The sequence below is a fragment of the Loxodonta africana genome, chromosome 2, assembly GCF_030014295.1.
Source record: "Loxodonta africana isolate mLoxAfr1 chromosome 2, mLoxAfr1.hap2, whole genome shotgun sequence".
Classification (NCBI taxonomy): Eukaryota; Metazoa; Chordata; class Mammalia; order Proboscidea; family Elephantidae; genus Loxodonta; species Loxodonta africana.
In genome coordinates this window covers 62083038-62108495 of record NC_087343.1, presented here as the reverse complement: position 1 = coordinate 62108495, position 25458 = coordinate 62083038, and positions in this window count along the sequence as shown.

Sequence of the window (25458 nt, the reverse complement as noted above, 5' to 3'; positions counted from 1 at the left end):
GCTAAAAAAGACTTCTTCAAAGTGTTAAAAGACAAAGATGTCAATTTCAGCAAGCAAGGCTATGTCATCTGCGTATCACAGGTTAAATGAGTCTTCCTCCATCATGTTGCTGTATTCTTCTTCATATAGTTCAGCTTCTCTGATTATTTGCTCAGCATACAGGTTGGATAAGTATGGTGAAAGTATACAACCCTGACGCACACCTTTCTTGGTTTTAAACCACACAGTAGCCCCTTATTCTGTTCAAACGACTGCCTCTTGGTCTATGTACAAGTTTCTCATGAGCACAGTTAAGCGTTTTGGGATCCCCATTCTTTGCAATATTATCCATAATTTGTTATGATCCACACAGTCAAATGCCTTTGCATAGTCAATAAAACACAGGTAAACATCTGGTATTCTGTGCTTTCATCCGTGATCTATCTGACATCAGCTATGATAGCCTTTGTTCCACACCCTCTTCTGAATCTAGCTTGAATTTCTGGCAGTTACTTGTCGATGTACTGCTGCAACCACTTTTGAATGATCTTCAGCAAAATTTTACTTGCATGTAATATTAATGATTAAAAAAAAAAATGCTTGATAATTCCTGCATTCTGTTGTGTCACCTTTCTTTGGAGTGGGTACAAATATGGATCTCTTCTAGTTGGTTGACCAGGTAGCTGTCTTCCAAATTTTTTGGCATAGACAAGTGAGCACCTCCAGTGCTGTATTTGTTTATTGAAACATTTCAACAACCCTGTCCAGCAATATTTTATAATCTCTTATGTTTCAAGGAGTCCGTAGGTGGCACAAATGGTTAAGTGCTTGACTACTAACAGAAAAGTTGGCAGCTCAAACCCACTCAGAAGTGTCTCAGAAGGAAGGCCTGGTGATCTGCTTGCTAAAAGTCAAAACTTGAAAACACTATGGAGGGCAGTTCTACTCTGAAACACAAGGGATTGGCATGAGTCAGAATCGACTTGAGGGCAACTGGTTTGGTTTGTATTATGTTTCAGATGCTGCACTAAGAATTTTACATGTATTATTGTGAGCCCTCCCCCAAACTCAAGGCCTGATATGCCAAAACCTGTGCTGGGCTCCCGGTTCTGGGGAAAGTGAATCTTTAGCAACTGGGTGGCTAGATAACTAAGATGACCAATTAGCATATAATGAAACCTAGGAAAACACTCATTTTGGAATGACTTAGTTAGTATCTTATAAAAGGGAAGCTGTTAGAGATGTGCTCTTTCCACCAGGGTCCTAGAATAGATAGGACTACGGGTAGCCCCTGAATTATGACATATTTTATTTATGACGGACAACATTTACCACCATCCATGTGGGCAATCACATATGGCAATTGAACTTCACACATGTCCAATAGCCATTAGGACTCTGATGGTTAAGGCTGTGTGTCAACTTGGCTCGGCCATGATTCTCAGTGGTTTGGCAGTTATAAGCCCATACTCATGGAATTCACTGGTCTTAGCGTGTTCCCCATCATATTGAAGCAGCTGGCTTGATAAAACAATGGAATGGCCTCCTAAAGACACAATTAAGGTGTCAACTAAGTGGATTAGGGCAAGGAGGCTATGTATGTTCTAAAATAATATATGATGCTGTTCTTCCATAGCCAGGATTTGTGGCTCCAGGAATCAAGGGGTGGAAATGGGAGTGGCACCATTCACTATTACCCCTAGTGACCCACTCATAAATTTTTGCTTCTTCTCTCCATGACTCTACGTTCTGCAGCTCTAGAGGTCTTAGTTCCAAAATGAGGAATGCTCCCACCTGGAGACACAACATGGATTCCATTGAACTTGAAGTTAAGAATGTCACCTAGCTACTTTGGGCTCCTCATCCCTTTGGATCAACAGGCAAAGAAGGGTGTTACCATATTGGTTGGTGTGATTGATCCTGATTACTAAGGGGAAATTGAATTGCTATTGCATAATGGAAGTAAAGAGGAGTATGTCTGGGATACTGGAGAACCCTTGAGGCATCTCTTAGTACTACAATGCCCTGTAATTATAGTCACTGGAGAACGATGCCAACCCAATTCAGACATGACTACTAATGGCCCAGATTCTTCAGGAATGAAGGTTTGGGTCACCCCACCAGGCAAAGAACCATTGAGGATAAAAGGAACATAGGATGGGTAGTGGAGGAAGATAGTTCTAAATACCAGTTATGACCATGTGATCAGTTGTAGAAATGAGGACTATAATTATTATGAATATTTCTTCCTTGTATGTGTGCATCAATTTTTTGTTGTTGTTTTCTTCACTTATAAAATGCAAGATGTAAACGGGGTTAGAATATTTTTGGTTGTATGCATGTTAGTTGTATCATTTAGGTGTTAGGATAACTTTGTAATTGTTTTTATTTAGAAATTGTGAATGGCTTAAGGAGGTGTATATGGGTGCCAAGTTGACAAGGGGTGGACTGTGATGGTTAAAGTTGTGTCAAGTTGGCTGGACCATGATTCTTAGTGGTTTGGCAGTTATCTAATGATGCAATTTAGCAGTTGTGTAATGATGTAGCCATGTGATCTGATGTGATCAGCAAATTAGTTGTAAGGGGTGTTTCCTCAGGGGTGTGGCCTGCATCCAATATATATATGGACATTTTGGCAAAGCTCACTTGCTTGCTCTGAATCCTGCATCTGGCTTGTCATCATCTGACCTCTGGTTCTTGGGACTTGAGCCAGCAGCCTGCTGTATTGCCTGTAACTTGAGGTTCATCAGCCTGCACAACTTGGGAGCCAGCAGCCTGCTGTCTGACCTGCTGACCTAGGGTTCGTCAGCTCCTGCAGCTACATGAGTCAAGAGAAGCCTCCAGCCTGACACCTGACTCACGAACTTGGGACTCGCCAGCCTCTATAACTCTGTGAGCATTTCTTTGAAATCTCTCTCTCTCTATGTGTGTGTATGTATATATACATATAATGTATTTCTCTGGTTTTGCTTCTCTAGAGAATCCACCCTAAGACAGACTCTGACTTCATTGTTACGACACTGATGTCAGCTTCATTGTAGACAAGGTGTTTTTTTTTTTTTTTTTATAGCATGATCTTATTCAGCATTTGGTACCATTAGAAGTATCAGTTGTTAATTTGAAATAAGATATTCAACTTACATCAGAACCGACTTATGAGAGAGTTGTCAGAACGGAACCATGTCGTAAGTCAAGGACTACTTGTACTCAAAAGGGCACAGTTTTAGTCCGGATTTAAAAAAACAAAAACAAAAACAAAAAAAAACAGCATTTTTTAAATGTAAAAGATCAGATCCATTTTAGAACAGAAAAAAACCAATTCCAGAAGCTATATATTTGTCAGCATACTTTGGATTCCTGAAGAATTGATTGTCAGACTAAAAGATGAAACTCAACGATAATCAATTTCCAAACACCTGGGTTCATAGAACACCAGACAATAAAGACATACAGGTCAGTTCAGCCTCACTCTTCCACCAATCAAGTAGGTCATTGTTGACACTATGTAAGCACTTCAGTTAAGTTTTTCATATGAACGCAACATACTCAGTTGTGAACCTAAGGAAGAATTAAGCAGCCTTTCCTTCAGAAGCCCATTGGAAAGATGCTGATCATTTTTTTTTTTTTTAATGTTGTTGTTGTTATAGGAGAAAGGGGGGAGAAGTGAAAAAAAAAATACTCCTTGTCAAAATTTGTTCGTACAGCCCATTAATTATAGGTTGTATTAGGGGTAATAGGCTTCATTTTTTTTTTTTAAGGCAAACATCACTGGGAAACTTGTATCAGTTTTAACATCTTATTGTCAATAATTTCTATTAGAAAAAGTCTTAATATGATAGAAAGACTGGAAAGAACTCATGAAATGGGAAAGTTGATTGGGAAAGTTGAAACCTTCAGGCAAGGCAATATTGAGTTGAGTGCAATTGTGGGATCTGTGAGGAGTCGAAATGTTATATGGGGGCATTGAGGGACCAGGGGTTATACCTAGAGAAATTTATGGCAGGTAGGGAAAGCTTACAAGAACAAGGAGTTAAGAAGTAGTAGTCAAATATAAATTTACCAGCTTTCCCATGTAACCATGATGCTAGTAACCAGATAACTTGCAAAACTTTTTATTTTGGGTAAATGGATTCCTGATACCTGTGCTGGATCCTGTGAGTGATAAACAGAGTCAAGACGAACCTACAACTTAAGCAACCTCTGATCATTTCTTAACCCACACTCACCTTGCTCCAGGGAGCAGTGCTAGCGTTGAGAAGAGGGAGTTTAGCTGGTTTGACTCAATGATTCTCAATGAGGGTTCCAATTGCACAGAGGCAATTGTAAGATATCGCCAATTCTTTTTTTTTTTTTTTTGATAAACTATATACGTAATACGTAAATGCTGGTTCCCTTTTTGATTTCTAGAATTTATGTAATGCCTTTCCTACCCCCAAAAGAATTATAAAGATAAAAATTATCCTCTGTAGTCTCCTAATATTTTAATAGTTTTACTTGTACAAGTAGGTTTTAATCTACATGTAATATATTTTTATGTATGAGATAAGGTAAAAGCTTGTCTTATTATTATTTTTAAACCATAATCAATAGTCCACATATAATTCATGGAATGGCCCTTCCTTTTTCCACTAATGATAAATACAACTTGAATCATGAAAATAATAACCATACTTGGGACTATTATTGGGTTATATCTTGTTCCATTGATTTATTTATCTATTTCTGTGCCGTTATCACTCTTACCATTGACATAATTTTATCCTATATTTTTCTCTTTCTGGGAGAAGTCCTCTTTAGTGTTCCTTTAGAGGTTAAAATATGTATATATATATATTCTTGTACATTTCCTCTAGCAGTTGGAATTAAGAAACACCTCAAGTTTAGTTTTTAGAACCCTTAAGGAGTTTTTATTAATTTTTAGATTAATTTGGATTAAGCTGACTTTTTTTTTTTTTATAATTGATTATTCCCATCTAGTAATGTGGATTTTCTTTTAATATATTCAAGCCTTTTATGTTCTTACATCTCATAGAGACCCTACAGGACAGAGTAGAACTGCCCCATTGGGTTTCCAAGGAGCAACTAGTGGATTCAAGCTGCCGACTTTTGGCCAGCAGTCTGAGCTCTTAACTACTGCACCACCAGGGCTCCACTTTATGTTTTATAATTTTCATTATATAGGGTTGTTTGTGCCTTTTAAGATCCTCTTTTAGGTGTTTTGAAATTTTGCAGCTATTATAATGTAATTTTTTTTCTTTTTATGCATACATTATGGTTGGTTTTAAAAAATCACACATAAAAAGAAAGCAAACATTCTTAGAATTAGGTTGCTACTAATTTACTAGTTTACTATAATGTACGTGGTAAAACAAAACAAAAGCAAACATCAAAATTTACAGAAAGACTTTCAATGAAATGCAACCACCTCCTGTCTCACCTGCTTCTAGCCAAACCTATTGTCATCGTGTTCCCTTCCTTTTAAATGCTTGGATTCTTAGTTTTTCTGTTGCTCATCACTGTGACTTTAAAAGAATATGCTTATGACTCTGTTTCTTGGTTTATCAACTTTCGACATTATCCATTATCTCCTGCTTTAAGGATTTGTAATTGTGCTCCTGTCTCATGCTGGCATGTAAGAAGTAATGTTCATCCACTGGAGAATCGGTTAATTACAGAACTGACCTCTGATAACTGTGGGTACCACAGCACTTCTCGCCAGGATACTCTGAGTACCCGTCCTCTGGATATGGTGGCTTCATCTCTTCCTGGGATTACAGGCTCCACGTTGAGCATGACCTTTCTCTCTGCGCTCTGTTCATTCTCACTCCTTTCATCCAAGGACAATTTTTACTGTTCCTGTAGGGACTACTACAAATGATGACCCCCTCCATTGCCCCTGGGAACCCTACTGCTCTTTTTATTGGTTGATCCCGAATTTCTAATATCCCTAAACCTGCTTGCTTCTCATTTCCTGTGTGTATTTTGTGCTATGATGCCCTCTGCCCATGGGTCTTTGCCATTTCAGTTCTGATTTCTGTACTTCAGAGAAATTGCTTAGAATTTTTTGTCTGGAAGGAAAAACCTTTTCTTTTTAAACAAGTCAGTTATTGATTTTTCTTGTTTAAAAATACAGATTTTTTTTTTTTTTAATTCAAGGCATTTGAGAAGGGAGGGGAGACAGATTTATATACACCTAGACAACTATCTTAATTCAATCAAAATAATTATTTTAATATTTCTTTCCTTTAAAGCATAATGACACAGAGCCTCCGGGAGCCTATTACATAGCCAGGGTAAGATGACAATAGATCGCTGATGTACATGCCAATGACTCAGCTGAAAACCTCTATCCACATTTCCAATTACAGAGTTTTAATTGCTTTTAGTTCATAGGCACTATATGTTTGATTTATGTTCATAACTGATCATTGCTGAAAGACAGAAAGCAAAAGGAACATTGATTTTGGAATATAAGAATTAAGTACAAGTAAAAACAATAGTAATTCTTTAAATGTGCCTCAGTGATCTTTGCCTTATCTGTAAGTTGTAATCATACAAAAAAAAATCTTTTTTAGACTATGAAAATCCCCTTAAAACTTCAAAAAAATTTTAAATGGGAAATATTATTACTATTATATCTAACTTGGGTTTCCATTTATTGGGAAAAAGACTACCCGTTGCTGGCAAGTTCGTTGTGACTCATAGCGACCCTACAGGACCAGGTAGAACTGCCCCATAGGCTTCCAAGGAGCATCTGGTGGATTTAACAACTAATCTTTTAGTTAGCAGCTGAGCTTTTAACTACCACACCACCAGGTCCCCAGGAAAAAGACTAGCCACAGCAAAATGGGATATTGGTAGAGAAATGCTTGCAATAGCAGCTTAAAACACTCTGTTTCATCTGGTATTTTGGACATAAAGCACAAATATAAGCCTGTAAAATTAAAAAAAAACAAAAACCTCAGTTGATATTTTAATGGTTATGAAAGCAGATTATGTCTAGTTTTAATTGGCAAAACATGTTACATTTCAATCTACATTTTACATGTAGTGACATGACAATAGTGACATTATTTGGTCACTAAACCCAACAACGGACTCAAGCACAAGATCAGGCAATTAACAACAACAAAACATAATTTGTCATTCAAAAGTTTGTAATTTATTCTTTTATGAAGTAATTAATTTCAAGTAAATTAAATTGTGTGCATTTGCATATTCAATGTGGAAAGTTTCAATTTGCTTTTTTAAAATATGACTACCATTAACAAGTGCAGTGAGGTGCAATCTATAACCCAATCTCATACCTAAAATACAGTATTTTTAATTAAAACCATTTCTTATTCAACACCCTGCAAAAATGATGAAAGATTAAAAAATACTACAAGGGTTCAGCATATTACATGCTACTGTGAATATGATTAAGTAAAAAATGTTTGGGAAAGAATTATTTAAAATAACTCTAAGTGGTAACTTCAGTACTAGAGGAGAATAATAAAATCATATTAGAGTCTGTCATTTGGAGAGTGAGACCCTTTTCAATGTTTTTGCTGATTTTTGACATTTAAACTAATGTCAGTGGTAATTATTTTTTAAAAAATCAGGTAAGCTCCTAATTATCTATCTACGAACAGCCTAAGGAGCCCTGATGATGCGGTGGTTAAGCACTTGGCTGCTAACCAAAAAGTTGGAGGTTTGAACCCACCAGCTGCTCTGCCTGAGAAAGATGTGGCAGTCTGCTTCCATGAAGATGACAGCCTTGCAAACCCTATGGGGCAGTTCTACCCTGTCCTCTAGGGCTGATATGAGTCTAAATCAACTTGAAGGCCATGGGTAACGAGTTATGATCAGTCTAGACTGATACAAGGCCAATATAAAAGAATAATTATCAGTGATTCAGCATTGACCTAGGGGATATATAAAACTATGTTTATTAATTATTTTGATAGAAAAAACATTTTATTTGTAGTTGTGGCAATTTTGAGTCTGAGCAAGTTTGTTAATTTAGTAAAAATAAGGCTAATATGGTTATGCGGAATTGACTGAGCCAAATTTCTCCTTTTTTGACTGAGATGCCCTGCTAACAACCTGTAGATATGGCATATTTGGGGCAAGTACCATAAAGATAACATGGAAGAAAGAAAAAAATGTCCTAAAGCAACAAACCAGTCATTCAGAAAATATAATCCCAGGTGTCTTAGCTAGTGCTGCTATTACAGAAATTCCACAAATGGGTGGTTAAGGCAACAAAAATATATTTTCTCACAGTTTATGAGGCTCGACGTCTGATTTCAGGGGAAGGCTCTAGCTCTTGTTGTCTCTGAGGGGAGCTCTCTTTCAGCTTTCGTAGGTTCAGCGTTCCTCGATTCCTTGGCAATCTCCACGTGGCAAGTATCTTCCCCTCATTAACATAACATAGAAAACCCTATTCTCAAGTGAGATTATATCCACTGATGTAGGTGGTTAGGACTCCAGCATATATTTTGGGGGGACACAGTTCAATTCATAGCACCAGGTGAGGCAATTTCTTTAAAACAGGTATATTTGTGACTGCAAGTTAGAGTAGGAAAGGTGGTTTTATAGCACAGTAGCTGAAAATACTTTTCCCCATATCCCAGGGCAGGCAACAGTCACCTACACCAAACATTTAATTAAGCATACCCAGGGTGATCTGCAATTCCAAGTATGTTAGCTATATTTCCATGGCACTCAAGGAAGCAGGTAAGAATTTAAAGGGATGAGAATTGTGGATTTTATTATAGGGAGAATCTTTTCAAATATTTGATTACTTCAACTATTACTAGTTAGAACATAATTTATGATTAATGTCACAAACCACTGTCACACACCCCTGTATTGAGATACCATACTTGAGAACCGCTACCTAAGGATGGCGGCAGTGATGGTTCAGTGGTAAAATTCTCACTTTTCATGTGGGAGATCCTTTTCTATTCTTGGCCAATGCACCTCACGTACAGCAACCACCTGTCTGTCAGTGAAGGTTTGTATCTTGCTATGATGATGAACAGGTTTCAGTGGAGCTTCCAGACTAAGATGAAGTAGAAAGAAATGCCTGGCGATCAATGAAAATCCTATAGATCACAATGGTCTGTTCTGCAAAGAATCACATTATTGTCATTAGGTGTCATTGACTTGGTTCTGCCTTGTAGCGATCCTGTGTACAACAGAACGAAACACTGCCTGGTCTTGCACCATCCGCACAAGCATTGCTATGTTTGAGCCCATTGTTGCAGCCACTGTACCAACCCATTTTGTTGAGAGCCTTCCTCTTTTTTGCTGACCCTCTACCTTATCAAGCTTGACATCCTTCTCCAGGGACTGGTCCCTCCTGGTAACATGTCCAAAGTAAGTGAGATGAAGTCTCATCATCCTCATTTCCAAGGAACACTCTGACTGTGCTTCTTCCGGGGCAGACTTATTCATTTTTCTGGCAGTCCACGATATATTCAATATTCTTCTCCAGTACTGTAATTCAAAGGCATCATTTTTTTCTCCAGTCTCCTTTATTGATAGTCCAGCTCTCAAATGCCTGTGGGGAGACTGAAAAGATCATGAATCATAGAATGGTGCAATGAGAGGCAGTGTTTAATTCTGTTGTGCATGGAGTCACCACGAGTTGGGGGCGAATTCCGTGGTAGCTAAAAACAACAGACTCAAAATTCAGGTTAAGAAAAAAGTAATACACTTAAAGACTTTTGAGATAATTGTTTTGGAGCTAAAGAATGCTTGGAATAATAAAAAGTAATATTTGAGAAGAAGTCAAAATCCTGAATACACAGCAGCTTGAGTCCAGACTACTAGCTAATGCCAACAACAGAGGAAGCAACTAAAGAAGCAGTTTCCACAAGGAGCAGTTCTTAAAATGAATGGCTGACGTTATACACACAATCTCAGATCATGACAGACTGAGAAGTAAATGCAGGAATTGGGAGAGAGAAAGTTGGTTTGGGGAAAGATGTTGAGGTAAACCTTAAGGGAGTTGGTAAATGTAGGGAATTTCTTTAAAATGTTTTCTGATTCTATGATGACTTCACCCTGGGACTTCTCAGTATCCATTATCTCTCAGATTACCCTAAAAACTAAACCCATTGCCATCCAGTCAATTCCAACTCACAGCCACCCTACAGGACAGAGTAGAACTGCCCCATAGGATTTCCAAGGAGTAGCTGATGGATTTGAACTGCCAGCCCTTTGGATAGCAGCCATAGCTCTTAACCACTGCACCACCAGAGTTCCTAGACTACCCTAGGGGCTGAAAATGCTCACTTCATCACTGTTCACATATTATAACTGCCATTCTTGTTATTTTCAAACCTATTCCTAAAGAAAAATAATGTTTTTCACTGAGACGCTTTTTTTTTAAACAATTGTTTTCTCTTCACACTCTAAAACTGGGTGAAGAGACAATATTTTGATTAAGAAAGATATAAAATATCTCAAAGATAAAAACAAGTAAATAGCGAAAATTATAGTCTCTAAATATAAGAATACTTTTTTTGTAAAATATCCTATTTCTTTTCTGAAGAGTTCACACAAGCTTTTTTTTTTTTTTTTTTTTTAGGTTAGGGATGGGAATCTATGGCCTGGAGCTCGGCTTGATCCAGGACTGGCTATACAACTTTGGGGGCCCAGACCAAAATGAAAATACAGGACCCATTGTTTGTGAAATATCAAGAATTGAAAGCCCAAAACAACAGAGCGTTAAAGCAAGCACATTGGGTCCTGTGTGATGACACAGGCTGTGGTACATGAAACTAGCCCTCTTGGTGTCACATAGCCCCTGAGGGAACATGGCTTCCCTCTAAGTTCTTAAACCTGAGAGAAGAATTCTCACTGTGATAGGCTTTTCTCATCATGTAATACAGAAGTATGTATTAAAACTTAGGCATTAGCCTAACTAATCAGTAGATGACAATAGAAGTTTTTCAAGCCTAGAGGAAGGGTAGGATGTGACCTCATTTTTACACTCACACCAAAAACTTTTATTTCTTTGCTGTTTTTTTTCCCTCCTTTCTCTTCTCTTTCATGTTCTTGTCTCTACTTTCCACTTATTGTTGTTATGTGCTACTGATTCTATTTCAACTCACAGAGACCCTATAGGACAGTGTAGAAGTGCCCCGTAGGGTTTCCTAGGTGCTGGTGATACAATGGCCAAAGCACTCGACTGCTAACTGAAAGGTCAGAGGTTGGAATCCAACAGCCACTCTGTAGGAGAAAGATGTGGCAGTCTGCTTCTGTGAAGGTTACAGCCTTGGAGGCCCTGTGGGGCATTTTTACTCCGTCCTATAGAGTCATTTCGGCTTGATGGCAGTGGGTTTAGTTTTTTTGATAGAGTCATTAATGAGTCATCAAATCAATTCGATGGCGATGGGGAATCTTGACAGGAGTAGATCAACAAGCCTTTTCTCCTGCAGAGCTGCTAATAGGTTCGAACCACTGACTTTTGGTTACCAACTGAGCACTTTACTCACTGTGTCATCAGGACTCTTCCCTTCCACATATCTAACCAAAATAAAGTGGAAACATGATTTCACGTGTTCGTATACTTATGAAAGCATTTGTTTATATTTTCTGTTTTATTTTTAAAGGAGTTAATGAAAATAAACATCTTGTGGCACTTTACAGAAACAGGTTGACCATGTGTACTCATCTTTGCTTTCATCTTCTTAAAGGACTTTAGGCTAAAACAAGGTTTCATGAATAATACTTTTTACTTGGATGGGGGTAGAAGGCCAAATGACCTGGATGATTTTTTGTTTAGCTCTCTACTTCTTATTTGATTAAAAGCTTGATTTGGGGTCAAATTAAGGCATAGCAATTTCACTTCTAGAATTCCTGAGAATCTGTTAAGCTGCGGTGAAATCTCTAGGGTCTGTCAGTCAGTCACTAGTATCTATTTGCCTTGGGGTCTCCTCTAAGCTGTTGCTCTTACTGGCAGCTCTGTTAAGGGCCTTGAAGGAAATCTCTGCCCTTTTCTGTGGTATCCTGGGTAGTTGTACCTATTTAGCAGACACTAGAAGTCTCTGGAGGGGAGGATGGAGGGCCAGACTCACAGCTTTTCCTCAGTCTCCACACAAGAGTTATGGAAAAAGTGACTGATGTGTGTACAGTAATTGCATTTTAATAAGACTGTGCAATATGAGGTATTTGTCTGATTTAAGAGCACTGGCATTTATAGTTCAGAAAAATAGGTTGATTGGATTTTTTTATATTCCAAGTGATAAGACATAAAAAATTTCTTTCAAATATTTACTGTCTGGGATTGAATTACTATGAAGACTGTGTTTTGAGGAAGAGATAAGGTTATATGGATTCCTCTATCTTTCCCTTCCACTACCTGTCTGACAATTTGTCATACCGTGGTGGTTTGTGTGTTGCTAAAATGATGGAAGCTATGCCACCGGTATTTCAAATACCAGCAGGATCACCCATGGTAGACAGGTTTCAACAAAGCTTCCAGACTAAAATGCACTAGGAAGAAAGGCCTGGCTATCTACTTTCAAAAATCTGTCAATGGAAACCCTATGGATCACAACAGAATATTGTCTGATAGAATTCTGGAAGATAAGCCCCTTAGGTTGGAAGGTACTCAAAATACTTGGTAGCTGCAACAGCGGAATTGAGTATACCACCAATCGTGAAGTTGATAAAGAATTGGGCAACTTTTCATTCCGTTTAAAATGTAGTCACCATGAGTCAGAGCCAACTCGATGGCAGCTAACAACAATACCGACTCTCTCCCTTAAGGGCTGAATGGTTCCCAGGTGACAGGCTCTTTCAGAAGAGGGAATCACGACTTCTCTGTCCTGTTCACTGCTGTAGTGTAAGTTTCTAGCACAGCATACTCTGGGCTTTATTTAATTTCTTCATCCAACGAGTGGACATACTACTACTCATCCTGCGTGGATCAAATGATAGCACATATATGGAAGTAATAAACCATAATCAATGTTATAAATGTGAGATATTATACTTTGATGCATATAATTAATATATAATATTGATAACAACATATATACACTAATGGGAAGATAAGTATTAAAATATTTTCTGACCATATGCTGACTTCAGCTGGGGATCTGCAGGATCTTTTCCTGCACTGGGCTGCCCCTGGCTGAGGAGCCGAAAATGTGACCTGTCTAACTGTTCACACATTTACAAACTGCCATTCTTGCTGTCTTCGGAATGTGACATTGAACTACATTATGTAAATCTCACAGTCCTGATGGAACTAAACTCCCAACCCCCAGACTCACTGCAGAGTACAATATTTCATCCTTCTTTTTTTTAAATCTCTACTTTTAAGGGTGTTTATCTTGAACTGCAAAATAATATGTTGTGAAAATAGCAAAATCATTGTAGAAATAATTATTAACCCACAAATCTAAAGTCAAATAAATAAAAGAGAGCTTAAGCATGATCTGGGCATTGACTTCATGTCATCATAGAGATGGTTTAAATTCTACGAATTGCAAATGTAAGTTTGGCTTAGCTCCCTGGACTTAGAGTTGTCATTCATGTCTGCAGAGCACCTGCTGCTGGGAACTTAACTCAAGTTCAGGTTAAAGTCAACTTGCTTTGGAATTCTCAAAAATGACATTTATTTGAAGGAAGGGTATTGAAATATTTGCACCCTAATGCTTTAGAGCAATTCCTATATGATACAATTTAGAAATTATTTATTGTTAACACTGAGTCATGGAGCTCTTGACATCTCCTCTAATTCTATCAGTTCTACGTAGACGTGTAACAATGTTTAAGATCTTCACTTCCTGGAACAAGTTTCTGAGCCTCCTTGCAAAAAATGCTTCCCAAATGACCTGAAACAGACACATCCATGGTGGCTTCAGAAGAAGAGTCATGTACCAAGTGATATGAACAATTACTGCATGATTGAAAATATCCTGGCGATGATGTGAGTTGTTAATTTAATATGCAGTTCATGCTTGGAGTTTTCTGAATCTCTGGAGGCAAATCAGGGTTGTCTTGAATGTGAGGCAGCTGTCATCTGTCTGCTTATCTTGGTCAGTGGTTTCTCTGAGGTCTCATAGCAAGGCAGGAAAGGCCTATTTTCAACCTTTCAGTTCACAGAGCATCCTTCTTCCCTCCTCCCATGACCAGTAAACTAGAGATTGGCATATCTGTTGAGAAAATATAACAGGTCCCATATGTTCTTCCCAGGTATGCCTGGGGAAGGTGATCCCAAGCTGCTAGTAGTGTCAGCTTGAAATAAAATAAATGGCTAAACTGCAAGTGTACACACATGGTAAGGGTAGAAGAAGCAGTTAGAGGAGAACAGTCCCGGGTAGGTAAGTAGCCTTCCTGGCTATTTTTTACAACTGAGGGAAAAAAGCATGTCTTTTGAACCATCTTACTAAGTGTTTTCTCAAGTAAGAGACCCTAATTTGAGTTTTAGCTTGGTTGCTGGGCATCAGCTCTTTAACTAATGAATTTATGAGGCTGGCCAGCAGAAACCACTGGCTTAGGGGCAGAGCATCCTCCTGCAGAGAGGTATGCTGATCCAAACATCTCAGCCTGCTTGTTAGGCTTCAATTCCGTGATCTCTCTGAGTATGGTAATTGCGAATCTCAAGATTTCACTCAAGCTCTTTGCCAACCTGTGAGTTTGTAGACCAGAACCTGGACCTTAATGAATCCAAAAAGCAATTGCCACCTGAACAGGTTTCTAGGAGCGGCCTTCTCTTGGTGATGCTTGCCTGGTCTCTGAGAGGGCACAGGGAGGCTTTTCATTCTTCCCTGAAACTATGGGTTTTCGAGTTTGATAGGGAGAAGGGTCATCCACCCAACCACCAGTCAATGAAAATGAAGAAATAAGATATTCACAAACTGGTAACTGCTCAGGAAACTGGGTAGCTGCTTACACCGGCTTCCTCAAATATGGCACAATGCAATCAAATGGGTTGCTGCTTAATAAAATATAATCTTATTTTACCCTGGCTTCCTAAAATATTCCAGGACATTCTGTTTGGAGTCCCGGATGGGGAGATGCAAGTTTACAGACAAGTTCTAAGTTCATTGCCATAGGTGGCTTATCTCACAGAGAATATGCGTATTACTAGTTTAGCTCTAAGTTGACGTTATTTTCTCTTATCTTGAAGTTATCAGGAAGGGGGTTTCTCACCAATGCCTTATACATTAAAAAAAACAAAGTCATATTAATGATTTGACAATATTTGTCTAACACTAGCAGGCGAAGGCCTACAAAGTTAAGTTTTAGGAAAATATTAACAAAATTAAATTGTACTTGAAAGATAGGCCAGGGAGGTGCTTATTTGAAATTGTAGCTTTAAATAGTATTTACTAGGGTGATGATGTGAACTTTATTATTATCTTTGGTGAAGTCACATAAGTGTTTTGATATTGGTGGCAACCACAAAAATCTCAAAACCAGGTTAAGTATTCTCAAGTGTGGGAAACTTGCAGCTCCTTCAACAACTCCTTCAAGTCAGGCGGATGTTTGAAGAGCAATGAAGAAGCCAATTGCCTAATGTTTTCTGCAGCCAGCTTTGACTACAGGGAGTTGGGACCAGAAGTAGATACACAGGCATGTCTTTCTCTTCCTGAGGCGCCTGCTCAGAGGTTCATTCAGCAGCCATACATTGCGTGAGGCCAGGTGTTGGGCCCAGTGTCTTCTCCTCCATTATCATTCCTTGCAATCTTCCCTTATAACAAGTCCTTAGGAGCCAAACCCCTTGCTTGTGGAGCTGATAAGGATGAAGAAGCCAGGAGAGAGGGGAGGGAGGCTAAGCCTTAACAACTTTCGTCAGGAACTGAAGTGACTCCCAACCACCGAATTACTCAAGCTTTTTCCATTTGAACAAAGATGTTTTTGGATTGGAAATATTTTACTGTGTGCTTATTTTCTGCCTTTTTTTTTTTTTTCTTTTGGGTAAATACATGCAGTTAATAGACTATTTTTTTAATCTACTTAAACCAAACTCATTGCTGTCAAATTGTTTCCGACTTACAGTGACCCTATAGAACAGAGTAGAACTGCCCCGCGGAGTTTCCAAGGAGCGCCTGGTGGCTTTGAACTGCTGACCTTCTGATTAGCAGCCATAGCTTACAGAAAGGAAAAGTTGCAATGCACATGTACAGAGCCATAAGACACTGATTGTAAAGTCCCTTGTTATGGCTGATCATTTCTGTCACTACTAGAAGGTCTGCATAGTATTAGACTAAAACTTTTAACTCTTAATTTTCCTGATGAACTATATTCTCTTTAAAAAAATTAGCATCATGAAATCCAAGAAGCATGATGCAAACAACAACAAAAACCCAACCAGTTGCTGTTGAGTTAAACCTGATTCATGGCTACCCCATGTGAGCCAGAGTAGAAATATTCGTCATAGTTGTTTTCAGTGGCTGATTTTTCAGGAACCTATCACCAGGGCTTTGTTTTGAGGTGCCTCTGGGTGGACTCAAACTTCCGACCTTTTGGTTAGCAGCCAAGCATGATGGCAAACTACAGCAGAGGGAGTAAAATCCAACCCGCGTCTTGTTTTTGTAAATAAAGTTTTATTGGAATACACCTATGCTCATTTGTTCATTTGTCTATGGCTGCTTTTGTGATAAAATGGCAGAGGTGAGTACTTGTGACAGACTATTGAGTCAAAAAGTCTAAAATGTTCACTATCTGCCTCTTTACAGAGAACATTTGCTGAATCTTGATATAAAGCTATGTTCAGAGAAGCTCAGGCATGAAGAAATTTATTTTCAGAAAATTCCCTACATTTTTTTTCATTCTCTGTATCATAAGCTGAAAGCAGTACAATAAGAAATTATTCCTACTGAAACTTAGGGGTTTCAAAAAATGTCACATTAATGAAATTTATAATGTTAAGAATGTAATAATTGGTTCGGTGTTTATTTCTTGGTAACTTATGAGGTCGATGGATTAAAATATGCTTCATATTAGTTTTAAAGGACACATATTGAATGCCCAGCTTTAAATACAATGTTTTAAATACCAAGAGCACGTTGATGAAATTGTAAAAAGAGGATAAAAAAGAAACTGGTTTTAAAGAAATAAGATTAGAATTTCTATTTCATGAATACAGATATTTAGTCTTCAGAAAGATTAAAAAATAGATTCTTCTTTATTAACTTGAACCCTTCTGTTTCTGAATTAGATTTCAGGTGACACCACTTAAGTAACAAGAGAAAAGATCATTTTAATAATGTGTAGAGATTCATTTGGAGTCCCTAAGTGGTACAAAGAGTTAATGCACTCGTCTGCTAACCAAAAGGATTGTAGTTTGAGTTCACCTAGCAGTGTCTTGGAAAAAAGCCTTGGCAATCTACTTCCAAAAATTCAGCCTTTGAAAACCCTACGGAACACATGGAGTTGCCTTGAATTGAAATTGACTGGATGGGAACTGGTAATCATTTCATTCATTCAATAAACATGCACTGAGCTTCGACTATGTAACAGGCCCTGACTCAGAGCCAAGCTACAACAGTGGAACAGAGACGGTCCCCCGGAGCAGAGTGAAAATGCCACTCATCCGAACAGAGTATGGCCGCTACCTGCCCTGATCTCCATGAGGCAAGGGTTGTAGACACAATTTTGTACTTGTGAACTCATCCAGAAAGGTTTTCAAGAGAATCTGTGAGTTAATGTTTACCAACTGCTTTAATATCCTAGGGTTTAAAAAGGGCACATTAGACAGAAGTGGTCGGGCTGGAATTTGGAGACCATTCAAAAATCCAGCCCAGAGAACCTAATGGTTTTTTTTTTCAACATTTATTTAGCCTCCTCTGCTATCAAGAAACCTGAGAGCACTCTTAGGAAGTTTATACTGAAGGAAATGGAGAAAGTGTACATTGTTTTTGAGTTGTTTTGCTAAGGCTCCTGGATTACAAAAGAGGGTGTTTTATAATTATGAAAGGTTTGTCCAGCTTGTGGAGGTATTGTAGGTTTAAATCTTTTAACCAACCGAGATTGGGGATCATGCCGTGCGTCCTTAGAAAAGTAAATATTGTTAGAGCCCTTGAAATAATCTTAAGTCCGTCCTTGAAATAGCTATAAACGAGTTTGGTCTCTTTTCAACAGAGCTCAGTGAGGAGAAAGTGCCAGGGGGAAATGTTTTTGTCCACCCTGGAATGGCCAGCTGTCACCACGTGCCAATGAGTAGAGGGCACAGAATTGCCGGATCTGTGGGAATAAGCAAACAGTTCTGTTTTCTCTGCAGAAACTCATTTCCCTGTGGTTCATATTGACAATTGTGAGCTATATTTACAAAGGAGTTTGTATGCAAAAAAAGTATCCACTAGGGTGGTGGCAAATATTTACCGGGGCAGGTTTAGGGAGCTACCCTACCCAGCTTGCTTTTTATAGAACCAGGTGATAACACATTTCAAAGCGCTGGTTTGAGAGACAAGTGTTTATGAGCATAAAAATGTTCTTTAATTAGTATTTATCTCAGAGCCAGGGTGACATAAGTTGCTAATTATGCTGATATGAGAACAGATTGAGATATTCTCGTACGGAAGGGGAGAAAGGGGTAGTAGGCATGCCCTTTGGATTTGGGGTATGTGTGTTTAAATTAGCTTGATTCAACCCTAAGTTAGCTTAGACCCAGTCTGGCCTTTAGTTAACCTGTATTTAAAATAACCTTCTTACTAGTTAAGGAGACTGTACTAACTTTGGTCTTGAACACCAAGAATTTCAAGTTGTATTCTGCTGAGCTAATTCAATATATCGTTTATGTACTTTATAAAAGTTACTTTTTACCCCAACCTTGATTAGTGGGAACTTTTACACATCTCCCAGAGGTTAATTATCTCCATACGTGTTGAAATAAGTAAAAAATTTTAAATAAAAATTTTGAATGGAGAAATAGAGTTTATGGTTGTCTGACTTATAAGGAAATATTGTATTAGAAATTGTTTTTCTATATTAGTTATCCCTGGTACATAGCAAAGCTCAATTAATGTAAATATTATTTTAAAATATTTACAAGTATGATCATTTATAATATTATTTTTAAAAATGAGCATCTAGACCACATTGTCTATTTTTCTCACGGGTAATAATAGTACATACTTACATAGCACGTGTTATTTGCTAATCCATGTTCTGAACACTTGTAACAATTCATTTAACTCTCAGACAACCCCATGAGATAGCTACTATTGCCATTGAGTTGATCCCCAACTCATGATGACCACATGCACAACAGAACGAAACTGTGCTCAGTCCTGTACCATCCCCATCATTGATGGCAGATTGAACCATTGTGATCCATAGGGTTTTCACTGGCTGATTTTCGAAAGTAGATTGTACGAGTGCACCCATTTTTTCAGATGGAGACACTGAGGCACAGCACGTACAGTAGCTTTTCTGGGGTTCCAGGTATTAAGTGGCACAGTGAGATGGGAACCCAGACAGTCTGGGCCCAGAGCCTGTGCACTTGGCCACTATGCCGTCCTGCCCATCAGGAACTCGAATGTATTCATGTTCTGGAATAAAGCAATGAGCTGTAAATGATCTCTTCTCTAGCAATCTGTGAGACACATTTCTTGTATATCGGTGCTTTGGTCCCAGTAAAGAAGGTGTTCATTGTGGTGAACCTGCCGAGTGATCCTGATTTCCACTGGAATCAACAACAGTGATACTCCTATTTGAAAAGATAATCAATATAGAGTATAATAGAATTAACTTATGAAAATGTTTTATTAACTAGGACTCTAACCCTTTCCACATGCCAGAGCAAGAACAGCGTATGATGGCTGGGAAGCTAGCTTTCAGATGATTTCTTTTATTCTCAGAAGCAGCACACCGAAGTTCATGACTCTGCTAATGAGGAGCCTTGCTGACCTCAGCGATACTGCAGATTTATTTTCAAAACTATTTAGTTTAATCATTGCCATAGTTCTGGAACCTTCCCATACAAGCAAAAATGGATTTTTCTACTCATTTCTGTCCATAGTCTACTAAGAAGGATTTTTGTTTTTAACTTTTAGCAACTTGGGTGGCTGAGACCTATAACACAACATTTATGATTTTGAATTACTCAAGGATTTTTTCTACTATGTTTGCACTTTATTTTTTCCGTGCCAACTTCAAAGCCAAGTATATGTCAAAAACAGTATTTATTCAGTCTGTTTTTTATGACATGGAAATAAAACAACATTTAACAACAAAGAAGAATGCTTTTATACCACACGGTTGTTTCTTATTTGTAGCCCATCTCAGCAATATCATTTGTTTACAAAGACACTCAGAATAAAGGGTATTTGTACACAAAATGAAGTACATGTTAGAAGCAGAATACCAGGGTAAGGGCAGGTATGATCTGATCTTTCATCTTCTATATTATGGTTAAGTGCTCAACTACTAGGTGGAAAGTTGGCAGTTCAAACTCACCCAGAGGTACTCAGAAGACAGGCCTGAAAACCTACTTCTGAAAGATCGCAGCCTTGAAAACCCTATGGAGCAGTTCTACTCTGCACACATGAGTTCAACATGAGTCAGGATAGGATCAGGCAGCAACTAACAACAGCATCAATATATTATGTTGGTAGTAGATTCAAATGTTCCAAGGAGAACAATGAAATGCTATAGAGGTTGTCGGAAAGGATTATGTTAAGTTTGTTAATCACCATTAATTGTAAGAGTGATTGCAATTTTCTAAATTTAGGTTAGAAATTGAATCTACACTGTCTGACCCATCCTCACAGTTGTTGCTATGCTGGAGTCCAATATTGCAGGCACTGTGTCAATCCTTCTCATTGAGGATCTTCCTCTCTTTGCTGCCTACCAAATATAATGTCTTTCTCCAGGAACTGGTCCCTCCTGATAATGTGTCCAAAGTACATTAAAGGAAGTCTTGCCATCCTTGCTTCTAAGAGCATTCTGGCAGTACTTCTTCCAAGACAGATTTGTTTGTTCTTCTGGAACTCCACAGTATATTCACTGTTCTTTGCAAACACCATAATTCGAAGGCATCGATTCTTCTTCAGTCTTCTTTATTCGCTGTCCAGCTTTTTCATGCGTATAAGGTGATTGAAAATACCATGGCTTGGGCCAGGTGCACCTTAGCCCTCAAAGTAACATCTTTGTTTTTTAACCCTTTAAAGAGGTCTGCAGGAGATTTACCCCATGCAACCCATCATTTGATTTCTTGACTGCTGATTCCACTTCCTATATTTTCTGCTACTCAACTTAATTCTTATTTTGAGCCATATTCCATTGCACTGGCAGGATTTTTAAGCTGAATTCTCTTCACAGGTTTTCCTGCCTTTATTTCTTTCCTCTATGTGAAGAAATTTGGAAGACAGTTACCTGGACAACTGACTGAAAGTGATCCATATTTGTACCTATTCCAAAGAAAGGAGATCCAACAGAATGTGGAAATTACTGAAAAATATCATTAATATTACACACAAGTAAACTTTTGCTAAAGATCATTCAAAGGCAGTTACAGCAGCACACCAACAGGGAATTGCCAGAAATTCAGGCCGGTTTCAGAGGAGGATGTGGAACCAGGGATATCATTGCTGATGTCAGATGGATCCTGGCTGAAAGCAGAGAATACCAGAAAGAATGTTTTATTGACTATGCCGACTTGTTCAACTGTGTGGATCATAACAAATTACGACAACGTTGAGAAAAATGGGAATTCCAGAACACTTAATCGTGCTCATGAGGAACCTGTACTTAGACCAAGAGATGGTCGTTTTAACAGAACAAGGGGTTACTGCATGGTTTAAAGTCAGGAAAGGTATGTGTCAGGGTTGTATCCTTTCACTATACTTATTCAATCTATATGCTGAGCAAAAAATATGAGAAACTGGACTATGTAAATAAGAATGCGACATCAGGATGGGATGAAGACTCATTAACAACCTGCAATACGCAGATGATACCATCTTGCTTACTGAAAGTGAAAAGGAATTGAAACACTTACTGATGAAGATCAAAGACCACAGCCTCATTATTTTTATTAGAATGGAACTCCTTGGATGCTCCACATTGTCAACGGAAACAAAAACTTCAGCTTAGAAAGTCTGAACTATGATTTTGGTGCATGTTATATTTTGTAAATAGCTTTTAAGTCAAGTATGTGTATGGCATATGAATAGTTCTTAGATTCCAGGAAGGCTTACTAAATTTTCCGGAAACAAGCAGGAGCTCTCAGCTGGAGGCTCAAGGCTGTCATATTTGATAAGTCTTTAATTCTTCTTACTTAAGCAACAAAGAACAGTCTTCTTAATATCTCTCATGAGCAAATGCAGCTTCTTGGAGATGAAGCTTTGAGAAACAAAAATGCCCTCAATAATAATTTTACTATTATGTTCATATATTGAGCTTTATTGAAAGTACAATGGCATATATATTTTGCATTTTATTAAAGAACCGTTGGTGGTGGTGGTGGTTGCTGTCGAGTCAGTTCTGACTCAGGGCGACCCCATGTGTGTGGATTAGAACGGCTCCACAGGGTTTTCAAAGCTGTGACCTTTTGGAAGCAGATCACCAGACCGATCTTCTAAGGTGCCTCCGGGTAGGCTCAAACCTCTAGTCTTGCAGCTAGTAGCCAAGTGCTTACCTGTTTGTGCCACCAAGGGACTCCTTACTAAAGGACCAACCACAATTAGTACATTTTGTGTTAACTAATGGACTTGCTTCAATAAAAATCTCAGGTATTACTGGACTGTTTTCTTGTTTTTAGGCAGGCAGCAGTGTAGGAAAGACATTCCTTCATGAGGAGAGCGATTTTGCTTTATGACCTTCAATAATATATTTATACAGTTTTCATTTTATTTATTTAAATTTTTACGGCACTGTGGGTAAATGGTGGCGAAATGTCAAGAGACATGATAAGTAGGAAATCACTTATAAATCAGAATATTGCAAATCAGACTACCATACAAATAGGTTTGATTGATTAGAATGAACTCATGGATCACAAATGAGGAATTAATTGCTAGTTTGTCTAAACTGATTTATTTAGCTTAGAGTGTGAAGACAATGTCATATATATTGGAACAGCTACCACCGACTGAGCATTTGTACTGGACGTCTGAGTATTTGACCATTTTTCACCACCCCCACTGCACCCAGCATGTCCCAATCCACCAGCCTCTCTGCCTTGGATTATTACAATAGCTTCCTAACTTGTCACCAGCAGCCAGAGCAATCCTAGTAAGACACAAATTAGCTCATGTTGTTTCTCCAGTGACCGCTCACCTCCTTCAGAATAAGATCCAAAGCACTTGCTATGTGCTATAAGGCTGTGAGTGATGTATACCTCCCTCCATCATGTTTCTGACCTGACATTGTCAGGCATTGCTTCCTCAGGGACACCAGCACACCACTCCCAAGGTACAATTTGTTTTTGCCGAGCCCTCCACTAGGTCCCTGGGTGGTGCAAATGGATGTACTCAACTACTAATTGAAAGATTGGCAGCTTGAATCCACCCAGCAGCATCAGGGATCTGCTTCCATAAAAATTACAGCCCCTAAAAAATCCTGCGGTGCTCTTCTACTCTGTAAAATGAGAAGTTGGAATCAACTTGAAGGCAAAGGTTTTTTTTTTTTTTCCCCTGAGTCTTCCTCATGGCTCACTCTTCACTTTCATCAGGTCTTTACTCCTAAGTCACCTTCATAATAAGACCTCTCTGGTCATGCTATCTGTTATGTATTGAATTGTGCCCCCCAAAAATATGTGTTGTAAATTCTAACCCCTATATCTGCAGTTATAATCCCTTTGGGGAATGGGTTTTGTTATATTAATGACATAGTATTAGTGCAGGGTGTGTGTTAAGTCAAACTCTTTTGAGACATAAAAGAGGTTAAGTGAGAAGTGAGCAAGCAGAGATGGGGGAAGAGAGATGCCAAGCCACATGAAGATTGCCCAGAAGCAGAAGCTCAAAAGAGTCAAGGATCTTCCTTCAGAGCTAAGAGAGAAAGAAAGCCTACCCCTAGAGCCGGTGCCTTGAATTCAGACTTCTGGCCTCTTAAACTGTGGGAAAAGAACTTTCTGCTTGTTAAAGCCACCTGTTGAGGTATTCTGTTATGGCAGCACTAGGTAACTATTTAACACTTCAAGTTACTTCCCTTCTCGACCGCCTTCCATACTTTTCATTCTTCTCTTAGTATTTACATGCTATAACATATTTTATAGGATTGCTATTGTAGATCAGAACAAATTATGGATAAGACTTCAAAGAATGGGAGTTCCCGAATATTTGCTAGTGCTTATGCGGAACCTGTACATAAATCAAGAGGCAGTCATTCAAATAAAACAAGGGGATACTGCATTGTTTAAAATCAGAAAAGATGTGTGTCAGGGTTGTATCCTTTCACTATACTTATTCAATCTGTATGCTGAGCAAATAATCTGAAAAGCTGGACTATATGAAGAAGAATGAGACATCAGCATCAGAGGAAGACTCATTAACAACCTGCAATATGCAGATGACATAACTTTGCTTGCTTAAAGTGAAGAAGACTTGAAACACTGATGAAGATCAAAGACCACAGCCTTCAGTATGGTTTACACCTTAGCATAAAAAAAAAAAAAAGCAAACAAAAATGCTGACAACTGCCAATCAGCAAGGTAATGATAAATGCAGAAAAGGTTGAAGTTGTCAAGGATTTCCTTTTACTTGGGTCCACAATCAACGCCCATGGAAACAGCAGTCAAGAAATCAAAAGGCACATTGCATTGGGCAAATCTTCTGCAAATGACCTCTTTAAAGTGTTATAAAGCAAAGATGTCACCTGACCCAAGCCATGGTATTTTCAATTGCCTAATATGCATGTGAAAGCTGGACAATAAATAAGGAAGACTGAAGGAGAATTGATGCCTCTGAATTACTGTGTTTGCAAAGAATATTGAATATACCATGGAGTTCCAGAAGAACAAGCAAATCTGTCTTGGGAGAAGTACAGCTGAATGCTCCTTGGAAGCAAGGATAGTGAGATTATCTTGCTTACTCTGGACATGTTATAAGGAAGGACCAGTCCCTGAGAAGGACATTCTGCTTGGTAGAGGGCCAGTGAAAAAGATGAAGACCCTCAAGGAGATGGATTGACGCAGTGGCAGCAACAGTGAGTTCAAACATAGCAATGATGGTGAGAATGATGCAGAACCAGACAGCGTTTCATTCTGTTGTGCATGGGGTCACTGTGAACCAGGACAAACTTGATGGCACCTAACAACAACAACATATTTTACATATTCTGGGAAGCCTCAGTGGGTCACGGCTATTTCTCAGTATTGTTCACTGCTGTATCTCCAGCACCTGGTACACTTTTCAGCACATAGTTGGGACTGCATATACATTTGCCCAATGAATGAATGTTTACTCCATGTTTGGGACTATGTGGAGTCCTTCATAGGGAACATCTCATTTAATCTCACTATAACTCTAAAAAGATGGAGTCACAGAAGAAATAACATGAGCCAATCTATGATTTATTAGGATC